Here is a 20,288-nt window from a genome sequence, read left to right on the forward strand (position 1 = left end):
TCCAACTCTAATGTGTACTTTGGATTCCAAAACCAATGTACAGCACTCACCATCCTGTGCACTTTCCTCACACATGTTCGAAAATAAACTCACCAGTACACCATACTTGCCTCTGTTGTGATTCCAAATTGTCATGTGTCATGGAGATGTCGATCTGCTACTCAACACAGTGCATGCCAAATACTGCAACAATGTGACCAACGTTAGGTGAGTCATGGTGATGTGACACATGTGAGGGAGACACATCACAATGGCAACACAACACATACTCACCATGGCCATGTTACTCATCACACACAATGATGGTGACCTGAAACACATAGGTATGCACAACCACAACACCTATCCACAGTCAGTGGTAACAAGACCACAGGTGAGGTAAGCAAATGTCACTCAGATGTTTGAAGACAGACAACGCACCTAACAAAGCATAGCACAGGTTAATTACACATCAGCAACATGTTTATTCCACAATAGTTGCAAGGCAATTGTACGTTACGGTGGACACACGGTCACAGAGTGTCTGAGAATTGTAGTCCAGGGGTGTGTGGCACATCACTTGATGTCAATTGACTACTGCCACACTGGTGTCGGATTCTGTGTGTTGGGGGTCAGTGTTGAACAAACAACAGGCAAATTACCCTGTGAAGGACAGACACAAGACACAGTCAAAAGCACAGCAAAACAGGAGAGAAATGCAATACCCATGCACCAAACATATCACAATAAACATACACAAAAACAAGTTAGCAGTACTACCCTATTGTGGAGTACACACCACCTGAATGGACACATCACTGCACGCTTCCAGTCAAGTGGCACACCGACACACTCAAACAGCAACAGAGCAGCCACAACACATTCCAGGCTAACTCCATACATTGACATAACAACCCTGGGAACTCACATTCAGGTGAAGAAGTTGTTGATGAGGTGGGAGTGGACGTCACCCTCATCCTCATCATCACTGGCACCTTGGCCCAGGCCGGGATCCTCCACAGGTGCCGGAGGTTGGTCATCGTTATCGTCGTCCTGGATGAGAGGCACCTTCTTCCGCATTGCCATGTTGTGTAGCATGCACCATACAAAGATTATTTTTCACACCTTTGCAGGTTCATATGAGAGGGTCCCTCTGGTCTTGTCCAGGCAGCGAAAGCGGCTTTTCAGGAGGCCGAATGTCTGCTCAATCACCCTCCTGCTCCGACCATGTGCCTCATTGAAGCGTATCTCGGCTGGTGTCACAGGGTTCCTGAGGGGTGTCAGCAACCACGGCATGTTGGGGTATCCGGAGTCACCTACACACACAAAAATGAACAAGTAGCTGAGTTTTGTAGGAGTGCGGAATACAACATTGACAAACACACACAATGATAAACAGTCAGTACACACCGACAAGCCAGGCATGCTGAGCTGGCATATGTGACATCAGGGTTTCAATGCGACTACTCCTCATTATGTAGGCATTGTGCGCAGAACCAGGGAACCGTGCACACACATGTGTGATAGACATGTCTGCAAGACATACCACCAGAGCATTGATTGAGTGGAATTGTTTCCTGTTACGGTATGCCTGCTCATGTGCCTGTGGAGGTATCAGGGCTACATGTGTCCCATCGATAGATCCGATGACGTTCGGCATCCTCCCCAGTGTATAAAAGGCATCCTTTATTTCAGGGAGTTCAGCTGGGCTCGGGAACTTGATGTACAGGTCTAGGAAATGCAACATCCCCTCCAAGATATCGCGTAGCACACAATTAAACATAGTTTGTGACATACCACTAGCAGAAGCCACAGCGAACTGGAAGGTACCAGTAGCAAAGAAGTGCAGGGCTGCCATCACCTTCACCTCTGGGGTCAGTGCTGTAGGGTATGTCCGACCAGGTAGCAGGTGTGGCGGCAACTGCTCCGCCAACTCCTCAATCAGTGGCCTGATGAAGCGGTACCGTCAGATGCAGTCCCGTTCCTGCATGGTTGCAAGGTCTGGGAACGGTCAATGGACAGCTGGTGCCCTGCAGAACAGAGATGAACAAAGGAAGATTGTCGGTTCATCCACCCATGTGGCCATGACCAGGCTCAATATCACATGATAGATCATGACATTACACAATGTACTGAGGTGGAGGCAATTGGGCATGGACACATATGTCACCGACATGACCATCACCTCACATCTCAATTCCACATGTCCACATGAGTCCCATGTAGTGCAATGGCCAATCATCTGGCTGTGTCACCCGACCTATGTACTGCTGTGACGTTACAAACACACACCACAGTGACAAGTGAGGCCTGATGTCTCCCAGGCATCACAGATGTTTGCCATGCAGAAACCCAGGGTCCCTGTATTGCCACATCGACACTGGCATGGACATAGCATATCACGTACACACCACAAGGCAAGTGTGAGTCCCACAGGTAGTGGCCACAGTTGTCCCTGCAGGCCCTACATGTACGTCTCTTAGACACAAACACACCATCAAGGTTGATGCATATACCACATGGATGTGGAGACTGTCACCCATTGGGCACATTTGATCAGACACATCTGAGACACAACATGCACAGAGACTGTGGGTCCACATCAGTATTGTGGCTACAGGTCTCACTGTGACGTACATGCCATCATCCCCAGGACTCAGGGTGTATGTGACATGGCCCAAACATATCCAACATGAAACTGTGTCTGTGACTCATGCCCATTACTGTACATTTGCACATCACAGTGGTAATGTGCACGACACACAAAGGATTCTGCCCCCATGTACACGTGCACAGCCTGGGAGTGGCTGCACAAAAGTGCCACCCAACAAACCAAATGTGGCCCCCCAAACACCCAGGGAATGCAGCCTTACATGCCATGGGACACTGTGTGGCCAATGCTGTGTGGTAGGAGTGCACAGGTGTCCTTGGCAAGTAATTGTGTGTTGAATCCGTCGAATAGTCACACCAATGAGGTCTGACGCGGGTGACAATGCGTACGCATTGCACGGTTCATGACCGAGCCGTGCGTACGCTTTGCCATTGACTGCAATGAGGTCCGACGCAGGTGACAATGCATATGCATTGCGCGGTTCATGACCGAGCCGTGCGTACGCTTTGCCATTGACTGCAATGAGCTCCGACGCGGGTGACAATGCGTACGCATTGCACTGTTCATGACCGAGCCGTGCGTATGCTTTGTCATTGACTGCAATGAGGTCCGACGTGGGTGACAATGCATACGCGTCGGGCAGGCATGGTCCGAGACAGGCGCACGCCTTGGCTATTGAATCGTATGGAGACGGGTGTGTGTGTATTTTTCAAAATACGTGTTGTACAGTCAGTTGACCGAGCCGGGCGCACCCATTGGCTCTGGAATGTCATGGAGACCCATGCGGATTCAAAACTTGTATGAGTTGTGCGCTGGAAATTCAGTTGAATGCCTACAACAATGTTGCAATTTCAAGTGTTTCATGAAGGTGAAGATTTGAACGATGCGGAAGGCGTGTATGAGTCGTACATTTCCATGGATTGGCCAGATTCATAGAATGCAACCGTGTTGGGCCTATCACTTGGGACACATGGCACAGATTCTGTCCCTGCAACACAAATATAAGGCTGGCTGTCCCCCAGGGAGCTCACTTGCCTGCACTACATGCTACTGGACCACATCTCTGCTACCACTGCTGCTGTCTCTGCATCCTCTGGCTCCTGCTATGGCACGTACTCTGGAGAGGCACCTAGCCTTCAGTGAGGAGGAGAACCAGGCCCTGCTGGACGGGCTCCTTCCAAAGTACAGCAAGCTCTATGGGAAAACAGGGGAGCAGGTGAGTGTGCAGTCCACTACCTTCCTAATTATGCATGTTGTCTGACTAGCAGTACTAGCAGTGTGTACACCAGTGGCAAGCATTCTCACTGACTACTTTCATCACCCAAAGTGTGTAGGTACATGTAATGAACAGGTGTCCTGCTGCTAAAGTGCATTAGTGCAAGCGTAAACTACCCAGGCATTGTTAACATGTCAGACATGCAGGTGATTTGTACTTCCCCATGGTTGCACTACCTGTGTAACTCATTTTCCTTTGTGATGATGACATGTATCTCCAAATGTGTGCAGCACAAATATGGGGCATGTGTGTTAATGTACTTTTAACTTTGTCATCCTCACAGGTTGATGCCCACCAGAAGCAGGAGATATGGCTGACCATCGCCCGGGCAGTTCATTCGGTGGGGGTCTACAAGCGCCGGATCAGCAAGTGCCAGAAGAGGTGGCAGGACCCTCGGGGCTGGACCCGGAGGATAGCTAGAGTCCAGCTGAAGCTGTAACCTCCACGCAGGAGGGGCGGACACTGGACCCTGACACCCCAAATGCTCTGGATCCTGGCAGTGGTCTTCCTGGACCTAGATAGGCAGCTGAAGGCCAGACAGCAGCAGGAAGGGGGTAAGTCCACGCCTAATCTGTGTACTATGTCTGACATGCTAATTGCAGTCTTTTGGCCTGGTCACACTTCCACATTACGTAGGTCTTGTAGTCCAATACTCAGGTCCCTCAATTGTGTGATGCACCCTCCTCATCTGTTCCACAGGTGTGGCCCCTACAGTCTGTTGCTTGTGTCACTAGGGCACTGTGTCCCTGCAGTCAGCTATGCTTCAGCTACCAGACAGCATCTGTTCCCGGGACTCTGTTGTGTGTTTCATGGGTGGTTCAATTGTTTGTCCAATGCCTGAGATCTGACATGTGATCTGTGTGTGCCCTTGAGTTGTGTTCCAATTGCTGGTGTGGCTCTCCGCATGTGGCTGGGGTATTCCAAACAAACCCATCAACAGGGGACTCCAATTTTGGGGCCTCAGGAGTATGTATATCAAGTATGTCACACTTGCTTAGCCACCTGACTACTGTCCAGGGCCAAACGCTGTTTCATGTAGACCTGGGCAGTCATGCCTCCTCAAGGGCATTTAGAAACACTCTGTAATCCCACTGCTGTGTATCAAATTACAGGGTGTGCTTAGTGACATGTGCCTTCAGGTGTCTGCCTCTGTGTCATTATGGTGTGGCTTGTTGTTACGTACAACTGGGGTGTCCATGATTCAGAGGGTCAGCAGGACATCTGAGATGTGACTGTGAGAGACAAGACCTGTGTGACATATAGGTGTGTGATCATCTGACAGCACACAATGGTGTATGCAACTGTGTCCTTCAGGCAGCTGGGTTACATGCATGGTAGACTGTGATGTGTTAATGTACAGGGAGTTGTGTTTGCAGAGACTCATATGTCTGATTTGCATGATGTGGGGTATTCTGGGTCCTGGATATGTTGTTTGCAGGGGATGGGCAAGTGCACCGGTCATCTGTAGAGTTAGCTTTACCTATGAGCTATGATTAGGAGACACTGAATACTGTTGTTGTCTTGTTGCCCTGCCCCTGTGACAGGAGACAGCGTTGACTGACTTTCCAGGCATGCCAGTGTCATGGCATTTAACTTGCTATGAGTGATCCTGCATTGTGTTCAAGTGTGCACCATGCACCCCATTGTGGCATTGCCCATCAGGACATGAGAACATCATAGTGTGTGTTGCTGGCATGCATCACAAGCATGTGAAATGAGTCTCTGTCCATCCCTTCATCCGGACACCTGTACTGAGTCAGTAGCAAGAGATGTGCTGTGTGTATAGTGACATACTCCTACATGTTCACTTGCATGTACAACTAATGTGTGGGTGGTGCATGTCGGGCCATTGGGGTAATAGCATCCAACATGCAACAGACATGTGTGCAAGTCAAGGAGGGATATGTGTGCCATGGTTGATGTTGAGAATGACAATTGGCTTATTCTAAACAGTGTTGGCACTTTGAGCTGTGTTCAGCTGATGATGCCAGGGCTTGCCCTGTGATGTAATGTACTCACTGTGGTGTGTGCAGTCAGTGCAGGTGACTGATGTTGTTCTCTTACTTCTTATTCCTATCCAGATATATCCACGGCTACAGGAGGGGACAGCTCCATGGACCAGGATGAGCCACAGAGCCTGACAGGGACAGAAGGAGACGAGTCGGGGGGTGCCAGTGGCACAGAGGGTGAGTGGAGCCACACAGAGGAGTCGTCAGCACCATCCCCCCCAGCTGTGGGCCACAGCAGCTCTGAGGATGACTCCCTTGTGGAGGCGGGTGTCAGCAGCCACCAAACCCCAGCTAGTGAGGCTGTCCCCGCCACCATCCCTACCACCACCATCACCACCCTGCCATCGGCTCCCATCCCAGAGGTCCCTGTAGACTCCCGTGTTCGGGAGCATGTCTCCTTTGTGCCAGGCACCGCACCCCCTGCCCCTGTGTCCCCTGCTGCCCTGAGTGAGGAGTCTGTGGACTTACTTAGACAGATCCATGTAGGGCAGACGTCGATGCTGAAGGTCCTCAATGCATACACAAGTCTGTTGACGCAACTGGTGTCGTTCATAGAGGGCATTTCCTTGGGCATGTCTGACCTACAGAGGACCAATCAATCCATGGCCTCCTCCCTGACGGCAGCAGTGTCCCTCCTCCAACAGTCCCGCACCCCTCCTATCTCTGCACCACCCACGATTCCTAGCAGCCTACTTGTCCCAAGCACACACACACCTGCACATTCTCACAAAGCCAGAGACACGGACAGCACACAAACACCCAAACCAAGGGCTAGATGTGCACACAAGTAAGCGCAGGGGACTGATACCACACTCACAGGGGCTGGTTTGCAGACACACACACAGTCATCCACAACCACTCCGCAGTCCTCCAAAACCTCTCCCTCCCAGCCCCCTTCCCTTGCCTCACCTGCAACCCCATCTCCACAGAAGCTCTTCCTCTGTGACCTTGGCCTCTTCCCCACCGACCCAGCAGATCCTGATTACAAGGGGAAGAAGAAGTCCCCACAAACAGAGGGGAGTGCCCCTCACACCCGGACACCCTCCCCCAGGAGCAGTCAGACTGAGACCCCCACCCGCAAGTCCCCCCGGAGCAAGAAGAGCAAGACCCCACCACCACCACGTAGCTCCAAGGCAAAGATTCCGTCCTCCATCCCCCTGGCCACCACTCCAGAGGTTCTCCCGCCACTCCCTGCCCCGGGTTCCCCCACCCACGGATACACCATCCCCAAAATGCTGATGTCCTCCCCCCCACCACTTGCTCCTCCACACCTGGTCAGACGGTTAGTGCCACTGATGTGGGGATCGTGTCCCCCCTCTGTCCTGCCGACCTCACCTGCACCCCATTCCGCTCACATGGATTTTGGTACTGCAATGGAGTCCACGACCACCCCGTCTGACTTGGGCACTGCAGTGGGGACCCAATCCACTCCATCTGACCTGCCCACTGGAGTTGTGCCGGCACCCACCCCATCTGACTTGTGCCCCACAGTTGTGACTGCACCCACCACTTCAGTCAGCTCCACTGCAGTTGCAAGCGTCTTGCCTGCATCCACCACCTTTTCACTGCCTCCTGCTGCACCCTGATCCTGTCCCTGCGGTGCCTGTCCTACCCCCATGTATGCCCCTCCGAGAGGATGTCCCCTGTCCTTAGCAGTGCAGGCAAGCAACGTGTGACAGTTGTCACTCTAGTTCACTCCTTGGCATTTGGAAATGGACTGGCCATTGGCCTTTTGTTTGAACGGACGTTTAACTTTTAATATGCTGAATCAAGCTTTTTTCTTTATCCCTGTGAACTTGATTTAGCTGTACATTATGTTGATGATGTTTAACATGCCCTTGCACCTGTAATGCTTGGTTTCCAATGTTGAATGTGTTGATGTGAGGTACTTCATGTGGTCCATGAGATATGTATCCTATTCTGGTGGGTATCCATGTCATCCTTTGCAGCTACCTGGGTGTGTCATGATCAACTATTTGTGGACATCTCTGTGAACATTTCATTTGCATGGTCATATCTCTGGCTTCCACCCATGCACATATGATGTGCTTCTCATTGTCCAATTTGTCAATTTCACAGACTCTGTGCGCATCACCATTGGACCTACAGGTGTGGGCACCATTGGTATAGGAGCAACTGGGTCTCTGTGCAACTTGCTGTACATATGTTTTGAGTATGTGCAGATGACTTAGGGGAGACTCCCGTACTCAGGCTGTTGTGACCAGAGCCTTCATTGTGTGGTAACTGATGACTGATTGACCAAGTGTTCTGCTGACATGAGTGAGACGTGCTGTGAATATGTTTGGCACAGCTGGGCTTCCACAGGAGTTGGGTCCCCTCAAGTAAGTGTGTTGTCCCGTGACATAGCCTGGGCCCATGGTGTGTGTTGTATGAGCATGTGTGTGTGTCCACATCCCTTTTCATACACAGGCAGTGTTTCCTTGATATGTTCCTCTTGTTGATGCTTGCTGAGTGGTACTGTGTTCATCCCACTACTTTGCCATGGGCTAACAGATGTGTGGTTGCATGACACACTACTGTTAATTGGTGTTTCATCATTGGGATTTGTCAGTTCTGAGTGGTGATGATGTTGTCAGACACAGATGGAACACAGTCAGGGTTCCCCAAGGCACTTGTTTATTCGCAATATCATGTAGTTGTCCCTAGGTGGTACCTTTCAGTGATTGAGACATGTGTATGTGTGTATGACTGCTCCCACTTGTCGGGTTCAGGGCTGCAATGTTTCCAGGTGTCAGCATATGTGCCTTGTGGTTCTCCTTGGCTTCTGCATTGTCCTGTGACTGTGGCAGGTATTCTGAAGGTTACGTGAGCTTTGACGTCATGTCCATGTACTGCATACTGTGCAGTATGTCTGTCATTCACCAGGGTTGTAAACTGTCCTTGTGTGATGAGTCTGTGCTCTTTAGTTCCTCCCAACATTCCTGTGTTTGTCATGGGTGCATGTGCAGTGTCACCTGTCCATGTGGGCTTCACAGATGCACATTGTTGCAGTTCAGGGTGTGTGGTGTTGAGGGTGGACTGATGTAAATGTTTGCATGGATGGGCCACTAGCTCCCGTTTCACAGTTTGTACAACATCTACCTTTGTCATCACAGTGGAGGTGTCATGCATGCTTGTGTCACCCCAATGTCTGGTCCCTGGGGGTAGTGCTGTTGTGTGTCAGTCTCTTGCTGTGTTAGTTTGTGTTCATTCCAGCTTGTGTCACATGTGTCTGTTGTGCTCCCTCTCATCTCACAATGCCTGATTGCCCACTAAGGGGGTCCCAATGATGGTTTACTGTTGTATGGCACTGTGTCCACATCTGTGTCACTGTGGTTCAGCCCCCCTCATGTGTTGTGTAGTTGCCTGGGGATACTGAGACACAGACACACACATTTTGTGTCAGATGTGCAGTGTGAGGTTGTCTGTTTGTGTTTGTGCATCTGCATCAGTGCATTGGTATTGCTGTTGTGGGCCTTTGTCTGGATGCTGTTTCTGTGATTTTCCCTGCTGTCCCTGTGAGTCATATCACATCATTGTGCACATTCATCCTGGTTGTTAGGTGCCATTGCTGGCATGGAATGGGAGCTTGTGAGCTGACACCTACAGTCTACACAGATTGTTTTGATTAGTGTGTCTATTTTCAAGATGTGTGTATGCTTTGTGATGGTCACTTCTGCTCTTGTGTCATTGTACACTGTATGCATTGTCAGCCCCCATGGGTGGTGCTTGTCTGCACATGGCCGAGAGTATGTTAGGTTTTCACAGCACTGTTAGCCTCACCACATCTCTGTGGGTATGGGACACAACCACTACTTCGCCCCAGAAGTGTTTAATGTGTTGGGAGCAGGGATCATTCCTGCTGTTTGTTATTTGCAGCTTTGACCATGATGACACTTACCTTTTGGTCACTGTGATGAGGGGGAGTTTAGACCCCATCACCACAATGCTCAACATCTGCTGCAGTTTGGAACCCCACACTTAACTTTTGTTCTACACGGTGAGGGGGTGTTCCTTTTACATTGACACAGTGCTATAGTGATGCTTGCCTTGTGTAGGGCACACTCATTTGTTGGTCACACATGTGCTGTTAGTTACATTGTATGTTCGAAGTCATAATCACTGTTGTGGGCATTTGTCACAGACTACACACTGTTGTCATGATGTTAGGGGGGATGTATTTTGCTGACATACCTAATGTTGGAGTATGATGGATGTGTGGTGCATCACCCATCCTATGAGTCGGGGTGGCAGGAGTGATGGGCAACAGGTCCCCTATGGTTGGGGGTGGCAGGGGTGATAGGCAACAGGTTCCCTATGGCTGGGGTTAGCAGGGGTGATGGGCAACATAAGTCCTATGAGTGGGGGTGGCAGGGGTGATGGGCAACATGTCCCCTATGGCTGGGTGTGGCAGGGGTGATGGGCAACATAAGCCCTATGGGTGGGGGTGGCAGGGGTGAATGGCAACAGGTCCCCTATGGCTGGGGGTGGCAGGGGTGATGGGCAACATAAGCCCCATGGGTGGGGGTGGCAGGGGTGATGGGCAACAGGTCCCCTATGGCTGGGGGTGGCAGGGGTGATGGGCAACAGGTTCCCTATGGCTGGGGGTGGCAGGGGTGGTGGGCAACAGGTCCCGTATGGCTGGGGGTGGCAGGGGTGATGGGCAACATATGCCCTATGAGTGGGGGTGGCAGGGGTGATGGGCAACAGGTCCCCTATGGCTGGGGTTGGCAGGGTGATGGGCAACATAAGCCCTATGGGTGGGGGTGGCAGGGTGATAGGCAACTGGTCCCCTATGGCTGGGGGTGGCAGGGGTGATGGGCAACATAAGTCCTATGGGTGGGGGTGGCAGGGGAGATAGGCCACAGGTCGCCTATGGCTGGTGGTGGCAGGGGTGATGGGCAACATATGCCCTATGAGTGGGGGTGGCAGGGGTGATGGGCAACAGGTCCCCTATGGCTGGGGGTGGCAGGGGTGATGGGCAACATATGCAACATATGAAATCAGGCTTGTCTGAGGCAGACAAAGCGCTCACCACACGCTGCCTTTTGAAATAAGTTGACCGTACCTCAGACTTTCACCAAGAGCACCTCACATCTGGTGGAGCAGTAAATAAACAAAACACATCATTCCCTTTACACCACTCAGTGTTTAGATTTCAAAGCTGCCCTGAAAGTCTGCCTGAGGGCTCATATGAAGCTTGAATACCAATCAGGGCTCCAGGATGCCAGATACATTCTCTCGAATGTCCCACTCTGTCAGTCAGTGTGCATGGATTACAAGACTGGGTTGTGCTCAGGCAGGCCCAGGGAGAGGACCCGGGACATGGTTTTTGTGTGCTGTGTTGCAAAGTGCCTGCATGTGGGACCTACAGGTCCTGGTAGGCCTCCCGTGCTCGCCTGGAATAGGAAGCTCTAATCAGGCCCTGGGTCAGAGCCCCAGCAGGCCTTGGCGGTGGAAGCCTTGGGCTCTGGACATGACCTACCCTGTCACCTGGTGCCCGGAGCAGGGACCCATCGCCCCAGAGAGGCCTCCCCTTGCTTGCCCATTATAAGAAGCTCTGACTGAGTCCTGGGTAAGAGACCCAGCTTTTTCAGGGTGGAAGACCATAGCCCTGGGCTCCCTTCTCCAGCCCACCTTGTCACAAAGTGCCTAAAGCAGGGTCCTGCAGGCCCATGGAGGTCTCCCCTGCTTGTCCAGATTTGAAAGCTCTGACGGGGCCTGGGAGGGCCATGGGACGGAAAACCCTGACCCTGGGCTGCGTTCCCTCGCTTGCCATGCCTCAGAGTGCCACCTATCAGGACCAGCAGGCCTGCGGAGGACACCCCTACTTGGCTGGGTTCAAAAGCTCTGACTAGGACCCGCAGACCCTGGGTTGAAAATCCCCCTGCCCTGGGCTATCTTTTCCAACTTGCCCCATTGCAAAGTGTCCGGGATGGGATCCCGCAGGCCTGGTGATGCATCCCAAGCTGAAGCGCTGACCTAGCACGGGTTCAGGGCTCCGGCGGGCTCTGGATTACAAGTCTGTGGCCCTGTGCTCCCTTTTCCAATTTGCCATGTTGCAAAGTGCCCAGGACTGGGTCCTGCAGGCCTGAGGAGGCCTCCCCTGATAGCCTGGGATAAGAAGGGCTGACCGGGCCCTGGGTCAGAGCTCTGGTGCACCCTGGGGTGGAAGCCCCAGGGTCTGGGTTTCCTTCTCTGGGCCACCGAGTTTCCAGGGCGGGGTCCCACAGACCTCCGGAGGTATTCCCTGCTTGCCCGTCATAGGAAGCACTGACCGGGTGCCTGATCAGACCTCTGGTGGGCCCTTGCTTGGAAGCCACAGGGCCTGTGTTATGTAGCCTATATTAAGTCTCGATTTTAGCTTTTCATTTTTAACTTAGCATCATTTTCCAGTGGTGGTTTGCACATGTTTCCCCTATTGTGAGAATGTGCTCTACACCCATTTATTCTTCATTGCAATTGTCGACTAGTAGTCTGTAAATTTAGCTCCAGGGTCGCGAAACTCAGAACACGCTATATTGGCTTTTTTTGTGCTTGTAGGAGATGACTTTGCTGCTTCAGTCTAATTAAACGTTCTGCACCTCTGGCATAATGTGATAAGCTTGCCATTTTATTATAAAAATGCCGTCAATGCTGAAGTCGGTGAGAGCTGCACTTCCTGCCGGAATCATAATCGCACGCTGATGGTGTGCTGTGACTGAGATACTGTTCAGCTGTCCCTGATCTTGCGAGAACAAGTGTGCAGGCTTGCACACTAGTGACTGGGGGCATTTTTAAAATGAACTAAGGTTGTCTTTCTGACATACAGTACCATGGTATGGGGTTTGGCCATTCCAATAGGCCTGGCAGATGGGTACTCCTTATATGCTCTCTGTAGCATAGAGACATTAGTAATAAATAGGAGTAACCTCAGTAACATTATGAACAATTAACATGGCTGAATTGTTTGTGTTTTTCACCATTATAATAATGCTTATTACAATGATGTGTCTCATCATTTTGATAATTGCATTTCGTGTTTTATTTACAAAGATTAGAGCTTTTCAAAAAGAGTTTGAAAAATGCAACACTATCTTATTTTGTGACACTTTTGGCATGCAAAAGTAACAAATGAAAGTGTTAGATCTGTTTCCATGATTTCCTTGGGAATCTGAGAGTCATGTTCTAGGTTACTGAAAATGTCTATAAACCTGTGGGTTTAGGAGTTTAGATGCAGTACAGTGAGCTAGCCAAGCAGACCATCATTTACTTATTATATGAGAAGACTGTGTATTATGAAATTGTATTGCTCTAAATAAACAGTCTTACTAAATTTGTAAGAACCGTATAACACCTTGACTCCCTTCTTTGGCCCACTGTGGCGCAAAGTGCCTGGATCAGGATTGCGCAGGCCCGGGGAAGCCTCCCCTGCTTCTCTGAGTTCAGAAGCTCTGATCGGGCCATGGGTCCGAATCCCAGTGTGCCCTTGAGTAGAAGCCCCAGGCCGTAGGCTCCCTTCTCTGGCACGCTGTGTCTCAAAGTGCCCGGGACGAAGCCCGGCAGGCCTGTGGAGGGCTCCCCTGCTTGCCTGGGATAAGGAGCGCTGACCAGGCTCCAGATCAAAGCCCCGGCAGACCCTGGGGTGGAAGTCCCAGGCCATGGGCTCCCTTCTCCAGCTCGCAGTTTCACAAAGGGCTAAGGACAGGGTCCAGCAGGCCTGGAGAGTTTTCCACCACTTGTCTGGGTTCATGGCCCCGGGTCAGAGCACCGGTGGGCCTCAGGGTGGTAGCCCCTGGTCCTGGGCTCCTTTCACCGGCCCGCCTTGTCACCCAGGAAGGGGTCTCAAAGTCCTAAGAAGATCTCTCTTGCTTGTCTGGGTTCAGAAGCTGTCACTGGGACCTGGGTCAAAGCTGCATGAGGCCCCCCAATAGCCCCTTGCCTGATTCACAGCTTGGGTTCCGAGAAACTGGGCCTCAGAGTCCCTGTCCCCTTCAAAGGTGAGTGGAATCTTTTTTCAGAAGTCACGGTGCGACCAGATGCCTCTTCTTCAAATGCCGGTATCTGGTCACTCCGAATATCTAGGCGTGCGTATTGAGTTCCTATGGCATGCTCAGATGGCCGGGCTGCCCTGGAAGTCCCAATGAGGGCTCACTTGAGTCTTCAAGCCCAGACAGGGCTCCATGCTGTCAGGTGCATTTTCTCTGACAGCCCCCCTTTCACGTGACATGCACGGATTACAAGAAAAGGGGGTAATCTTCCTCTGGCTTGGTAGGGAAAGGCTCCCTATGACCCCCTTGTTTTTCTGTCATTCTCAGCTGGGTGCTGCCACAGCCGGGGGTGGGGGCCTTGGAGGTCCCCAGGAGCCTGGGTCTGCAGCTGCCTTTCAGTCCTGTCTGTTGGGCCTTTTCTCAAAGCCTTTGAGGGGGAGGAAAGTAGTTTAGCCAGCAACGTACTGTGATTGTGATGGCTGGGCTGATCTGGAAGTCCTGATAATAGCTCAATTGACTCTCCAAGCCCACCCAGGGCTCCAGGAGAATGGGTGTGTTTGCTATGATGCCCCACCTTTCACTAGGTGCACATAGATTACAAGAAAGACAGGCAGCTTTCCTCTGGATTATTAAAGACAAGGAATGAGGGACCCCATTGTCCTCCGGTCTTTCTCCCCAGCAGCTGCGAGGGCCTGGGCTGGCCTGACCTGGGGTCCCAGGACATGAGTATCTGATGGTCTTCCACCTCTGTCCTATGGGCCTTTCCTCCCAGCCCTGCTTCCTGGAGAGCAGGCAGGGATGCAAAGCCAGCACTGTACTCTGATTGATTGGGCTCAGAAACTCTGACCAGACCCTGAGTCTGAGGTCCAGCTGGCCCATGGGTGGAAGCTCATGGCCCTGGACTCCCTTCTCCGCCCGCTGTGTTGCAGATCTGTAGAGGTCTAACTTGCTTGTCTGGGTACAGAAACTGTCACCGGGCCCTGGTACCGACCTCCTTGAGGTCCCCCCAATAGCCCTTGCCTAATTCCTAGCTCAGGCTCCCAGGGCTGAAAGTCCCTGTCCCCTCCAAGGGTGAGCAGGATCTTTTTTCAGAAGTCACAGTGTGACCAGATGGCCATGCTTCGAGTCCAGGCATCTGGTTGCATGCCAAGCATTCCTATGGGGTGCCCAGATGCCCAGGATGCTCTGGAAGTCCCACTGAGGGCTCATATGGCTCTTTGGTCCCAACCAGGGCTCAAGGAGGATGGGCGATTTTTTCCGGTGGTCCTCTCTGTCACTCCTTGTGCATGGATTACAGGGAAAGGGGATAGCCTTGCTCCAGATTAGTAGGGACAGTGTACTTGGAACCCCCTTGTGTCCGGGTGATTCTCACCTAGAAGCTGCCTCGGTCTGCGGCTGCCTTCCTACTAAGTCTGATGGGCCTTTCCTCTGAGCCTTGCTTCCTGGAGATCAGGAAGACATACAAAGCTGACATCCCTATGCAGGGTGGCCTGTTTGGGGTAGTTTAGCCAGCTCTGTACTGTGATCATGATGGCAGTAAAGATCTGGAAGTCCTGTTGAAGGTTCAGGTGACTCTCCAAGCCAAGTCAAGGCTCCATGAGGTCAAATGCATTTGCTCTAATCGGCCCCTTTCACTTGGTGTGCATGGATTACAAGAACGGAAGGGTGGTTGCCCACCTCTGGATCATTGGGGCAAGGTATGAAGGACCCACGTTGTACTTAGGTCTTTCTTCCCCAGGTGCTGTGATGACCAGGGCAGGCCCACATTGGAGTTCCAGGGGCCTGAGTCTGTGGTTGCATTCAAACCCTGTCCGATGGCACTTTCCTCTGAGCCTTTTATTCCCAGAGAAGAGGCAGGAGCGTAAAGCTGACATCCTCCATGCAGGGTGGCCTGCTTAGGGCTGGTTTAGCCAGCACTGCACCCTGATTAATTTGGCATTATTCGCCCACTTTGGGATGGACAGCTTAGCCAGCCTTAACTGTTGTTTCGAGCAAAGAGCTTCCATCCTGCCTGGTTTGTCTGACTCGAGAGTCTGACTTTTGTGCAGGCCACTTAAAAGAGCAAAGGCAAAGCAGCTTGGCAACTTATAAAGTTGTCTGACCAGAGTGGATGGGGCAGGTGGAGCTAGTCCCAGATGATACCTGGTAGTCTGGGTCCCGTGTGCCTATCTGTTGCTCTTTGCCACTCAGTGCTTTTCTGTAGCAGTTTGGAATGACCATTCTGTGGGGTGGCCCCCGGCTGCCTAAGCTGGTACACAGCACCCAGTGTCTTGCTCAGAATGCACCTTGGCTGGCCTCTACCTTTTGTTGTCACGGAGCAGGCTGGGCCTGCCAGTGCCTGTGTGACTGCCCGGTCCCTCAGCCCCCTGCAAGCAAGCAGGGGCTCTCAAAGCAGGCTCCCAAGGGGTGTGAAGGTCGGTCCAGGATGGTCATGTGGCTCCTCCTCGTACCAAGACCAATTCGGGCTCGCCTGGCCACTTTGGTGACTTGAGATAACCTTGAGCTGATCACACGTCCCCGTGACAGTGATGATACATATAGATGTCTGCCCTTTCAACTTTCGATGGTGCTTTCTGTATGTACCATGGTGACCATGGATAATGGGGAATCAGGGTTCTATTCCGGGAAAGAGAGCCTGAGAAATAACTAACACATCCAAGGAAGGCAGCAGGTGCGCAGATCACCCACTGTCAACTCAGTCAGCTAGTGACGAAAAAGAACAATACAGGACTCCTTCCAGGCCCTGCAATTGGAATCAATACACTTTAAATCGTTTAACAAGGATCCATAGGAGGGCAAATCTGGTGCCAGCAGCTGTGGTAATTCCAGCTCCAATAGTGCATATTAAAGTTGCTGCAGTTAAAAAGCTCGTAGCTGGATCTTGGGATTGAGGTGGTGGTCACCTGGGAGGCAAGCTACTGCCTGTCCCAGCCTCTGCCTCTCATTCTCCCCTTGATGCTCTTGACTGAATGTCCTGCGGGCTGAAGCGTTTACTTTGAAAACATTAGAGTTTTCAAAGAAGGCGAGTGTCCTGGACACGTCACCTAGAAATAAAGGAATAGGATGTTGGTTCTATTCAGTTGTTTTTCGGAACTGAGGCCATGATTAAGAGGGATGGTCTATGCATTCATACCAGGCCGCTAGAGGTGAAATTCTTGGACTGCCGCAAGATGAACCAAAGTGAAAGCATTTGCCAAGAATGTTTTCATTAATTAAGAATCAAAGTCAGAGATTTGAAGATGATCAGAAACCGTCGTAGTTCCGCCCATAAACAATGCCTACTAGAGATCCAGAGACGTTATTCTAATGACCTGCTGAGCATCTTCTGGGAAAAAAAGTCTTTGGGTTCCGGGGGGAGTATGGTTGCAAAGCTGAAACTTAAAGGAATTTTACAGAACGGCACAATCAGGAGTGGAGCCTCCGGCTTAATTTGAATCAACACAGAAAACCTCCCCCGACCCGGACACGGAAAGGATTGACAGATTGATAGCTTTTTCTCATTTCTGTGGGTGATTGCGCATGGCCATTCTTAGTTGGTGGAGCCATTTGTCTGGTTAATTCCAATGACAAATGAGTCTCCTCCATGCTAACTAGTTACGTGTCCCCCAGTGGATGGTGTTCAACTTCATGGAGGAACACAAGGTGTTCAGCCACAAGAGATCGAGCAGTAACAGGTTTGTGATGCCCTTAAATGTCATGGACTGCACATGTGCTACACGTGATAGATCAGCATGTGTCTACCCTTTGCAGACTCCTAAGGGTAACCATATGAACCCCGTTCATGATAGGAATTGAGGATTACAATTTTTTCCCATGAACAAGGAATTCCCAGGAAGTGCGGGTCATAAGCTTGCGCTGATTAAGTCCCTGCTCTTTGTACACACTGCCCGTTTCTACAACTAATTAGATGGTTTAGTGAGGTCCTTGTATTGGCCCTGCCGGGCTTGGCAATTGCTCTGGTGGAGCGCTGAGAAGATGATCCAACTTGACTTTCTAGAGGAAGTAAAAGTCGTAACAAGGTTTCCATAGGTGACCCTATGGAAGCATCATTAATGCGGCCTGAGTGATTGTCAGTGACAGCCTTAAACCTCTGGCACCTGCAAGACGGAACCCAATGCACAGGGCCTGGCCATTTCCTTGTGCACCCTGGCTGGTAGAGCTGCCCATGTTTGCTGGGTGCTTAGGTGAGGACCAGACATGGGGCTGGCTCCTCTACTTGGGAGGACTGAACTAACATGTGAAGGACCAGGGGTGGGTGATGCCCCAGACCCTCTGGGATGAGGACGATACCTTAGACAGCCCTCCCAAGAGGACATCCATGTTCATCCAGCATGTACCCTGGGTGTAACTGAATTGCAGTGCCTCCCAAGGCTGGGCCCCTTAAATACCTGCTACCTTGGCCCTCTCAAGCCCAATATCAGCCACATGGATTTGAGTGACTGAGGATTGGCCTCTTTTGGGTGGCAGTGGAGCCTGGATGAAAAGGAGCTAGGGCCTTGGGGGAACCCTGGCTCCTCTCGGTGGCGATCCCATAAACCCTCAAAGCCAGTGTAAGCTGTACTTAGGGACGGGGGAGATGCTACTCCGGGCCACCTGAGCTTCCATGCATGTACCAGAAGCGGGTGAGTTGCTTTGATGGTATGGGGGAACCTGGCTCTTCTCCCCTTGGTGCCTCCTACCAGGACGCTGGCATGGCTCGGACTGCTGCCTAAACTGGGGACTCTTGAAGTGCAGGGATACAGCCCTGGCTCCCACTGGCCATAGTGGGTGGCAGATGGCTGATGTATTGGTGGGGCAACCTTCCCTCATCATAAGGTACCTGGTGGACTGGTCCTGTGTGGGCGAGTTGGGGGTTAAAGACTTATGTGGCCTTGTCCGGGAGGGCTGGTGGTGGAGCTTCCTGCCTCTGCTGCCGTGGGAGTCTCTCGCTTGCCTGCCTGCCTGCTGTGGCAGTGGGGTGGGGCTGCTGGGCCAAACACCTGGTAACACTTTCTTAAATTGTGGGTGCATGACAGGTTGCTGGCTGTCTCACTGCGTGGGTGGTGGATGGTTGGTGCTTACTTCCTCCTGCTCTGCACCAACAGGTGTGAGAGCATTGCACAAGTTGCCTGTGACACTTGGCGGTTGATCACTTGGCTGGTACACTGATGAAGAACTCAGCAACCTGAGAGAGTTAGTATTGAATTGCAGGACACATTGATCATCGACACTTTGAACTCACCTTGCAGCTCTTGGTTCCTCCTGGGGCTACGCCTGTCTGATAGTCGTTTGAATGTCAATCACCCTGTGCTCTCCCAGGGCTAAGTTGGGGCTGTCACAGAGGGATGCCTATCCAGGAATGCTTTCTTCAGTTCTTTGGCAAAAAGGTAAAGAGTCCGAGCAAGAAAATCTCTCAGCTAGAAAGAAACATTTTAAGCTCAGCCTCTATTGGCCCCATGTATGGAAGTCATTAATTCTGCCTGTCAATATTTTTAACTGTTTCAATGTAACCTTATTAAAGGACACATGTAGAGCACTTTACCAAGCACATTCTCTCCTTGAGGGAAACTTTTTAGGGACAAGCTGCTGGATGTCCCGGAAAAAAAGCTGAGAATTCTCATTTCCAATTAGAATTACTTGCTCCAGTGCCAGTCCCTTCCTATTTCCGTATTTTGCCTGGGACTAAGTAGACATTATAAGATTACTGACACTTAAGGAAGAGTCTCACAGTAGTCAGCATGTTACAACTGCATGTCTGACATTATTTCTCCATTTCCCCTACCTTGACATTGGTCCCCTTGAGATACTATGTCTGGACCACATTTAATACACGTACCACCCCAAGCATATTTCATTAGAACCTTTTGACTTCTATGGACCACCACTGGATCACTACTGGAAGCTGGGGACCCCAGTTTATGCAATTTTGATAATTTGAACCTCAAAACAATACAAAATAAAATACAGAAACATGTGTACAACAAACAAATACACCAATGATAAAATACTCTATGGGCCCGATTCACAGAACTAACTTAAGACAAAATCCTAAACTTACTACCATTTTGTTATTCACAGAAGGCACTTACTCATTTTGGTATTCACAGAAGGCACTTACTCATTTCGGTATTCACAGAAGTTAGGAGTCCTAACTTTAGGACTCCTAAATGCCTTCTGTGAATACCGAAAGCCTTAAAATTAGGATTTTTCTCAGTTTAGTAGTAGTAGTATAGTTAGGACTCCTAACTTTAGGACTCCTAAATGCCTTCTGTGAATACCGAAAGTCTTAAAATTAGGATTTTTCTCAATTTAGTAGTCCTAAATTTAGACTTAGGACTACTAAATTGAGAAAAATCCTAATTTTAAGACTTTCGGTATTCACAGAAGGCATTTAGGAGTCCTAAAGTTAGGAGTCCTAACTATACTACTACTAAACTGAGAAAAATCCTAATTTTAAGACTTTC

The 20,288-nt window shown here is 50.8% G+C and overlaps 1 pseudogene; it reads left to right on the forward strand.

The window, feature by feature from the left end:
* The first annotated feature begins 18,957 nt into the window (after window positions 1-18,957).
* On the forward strand, window positions 18,958-19,112 carry LOC146817809 (5.8S ribosomal RNA; annotated as a pseudogene).
* Window positions 19,113-20,288: the final 1,176 nt, after the last annotated feature.

This window comes from Triturus cristatus, chromosome 6 (genome assembly GCF_964204655.1).
Source record: "Triturus cristatus chromosome 6, aTriCri1.1, whole genome shotgun sequence".
Lineage (NCBI taxonomy): Eukaryota > Metazoa > Chordata > Amphibia > Caudata > Salamandridae > Triturus > Triturus cristatus.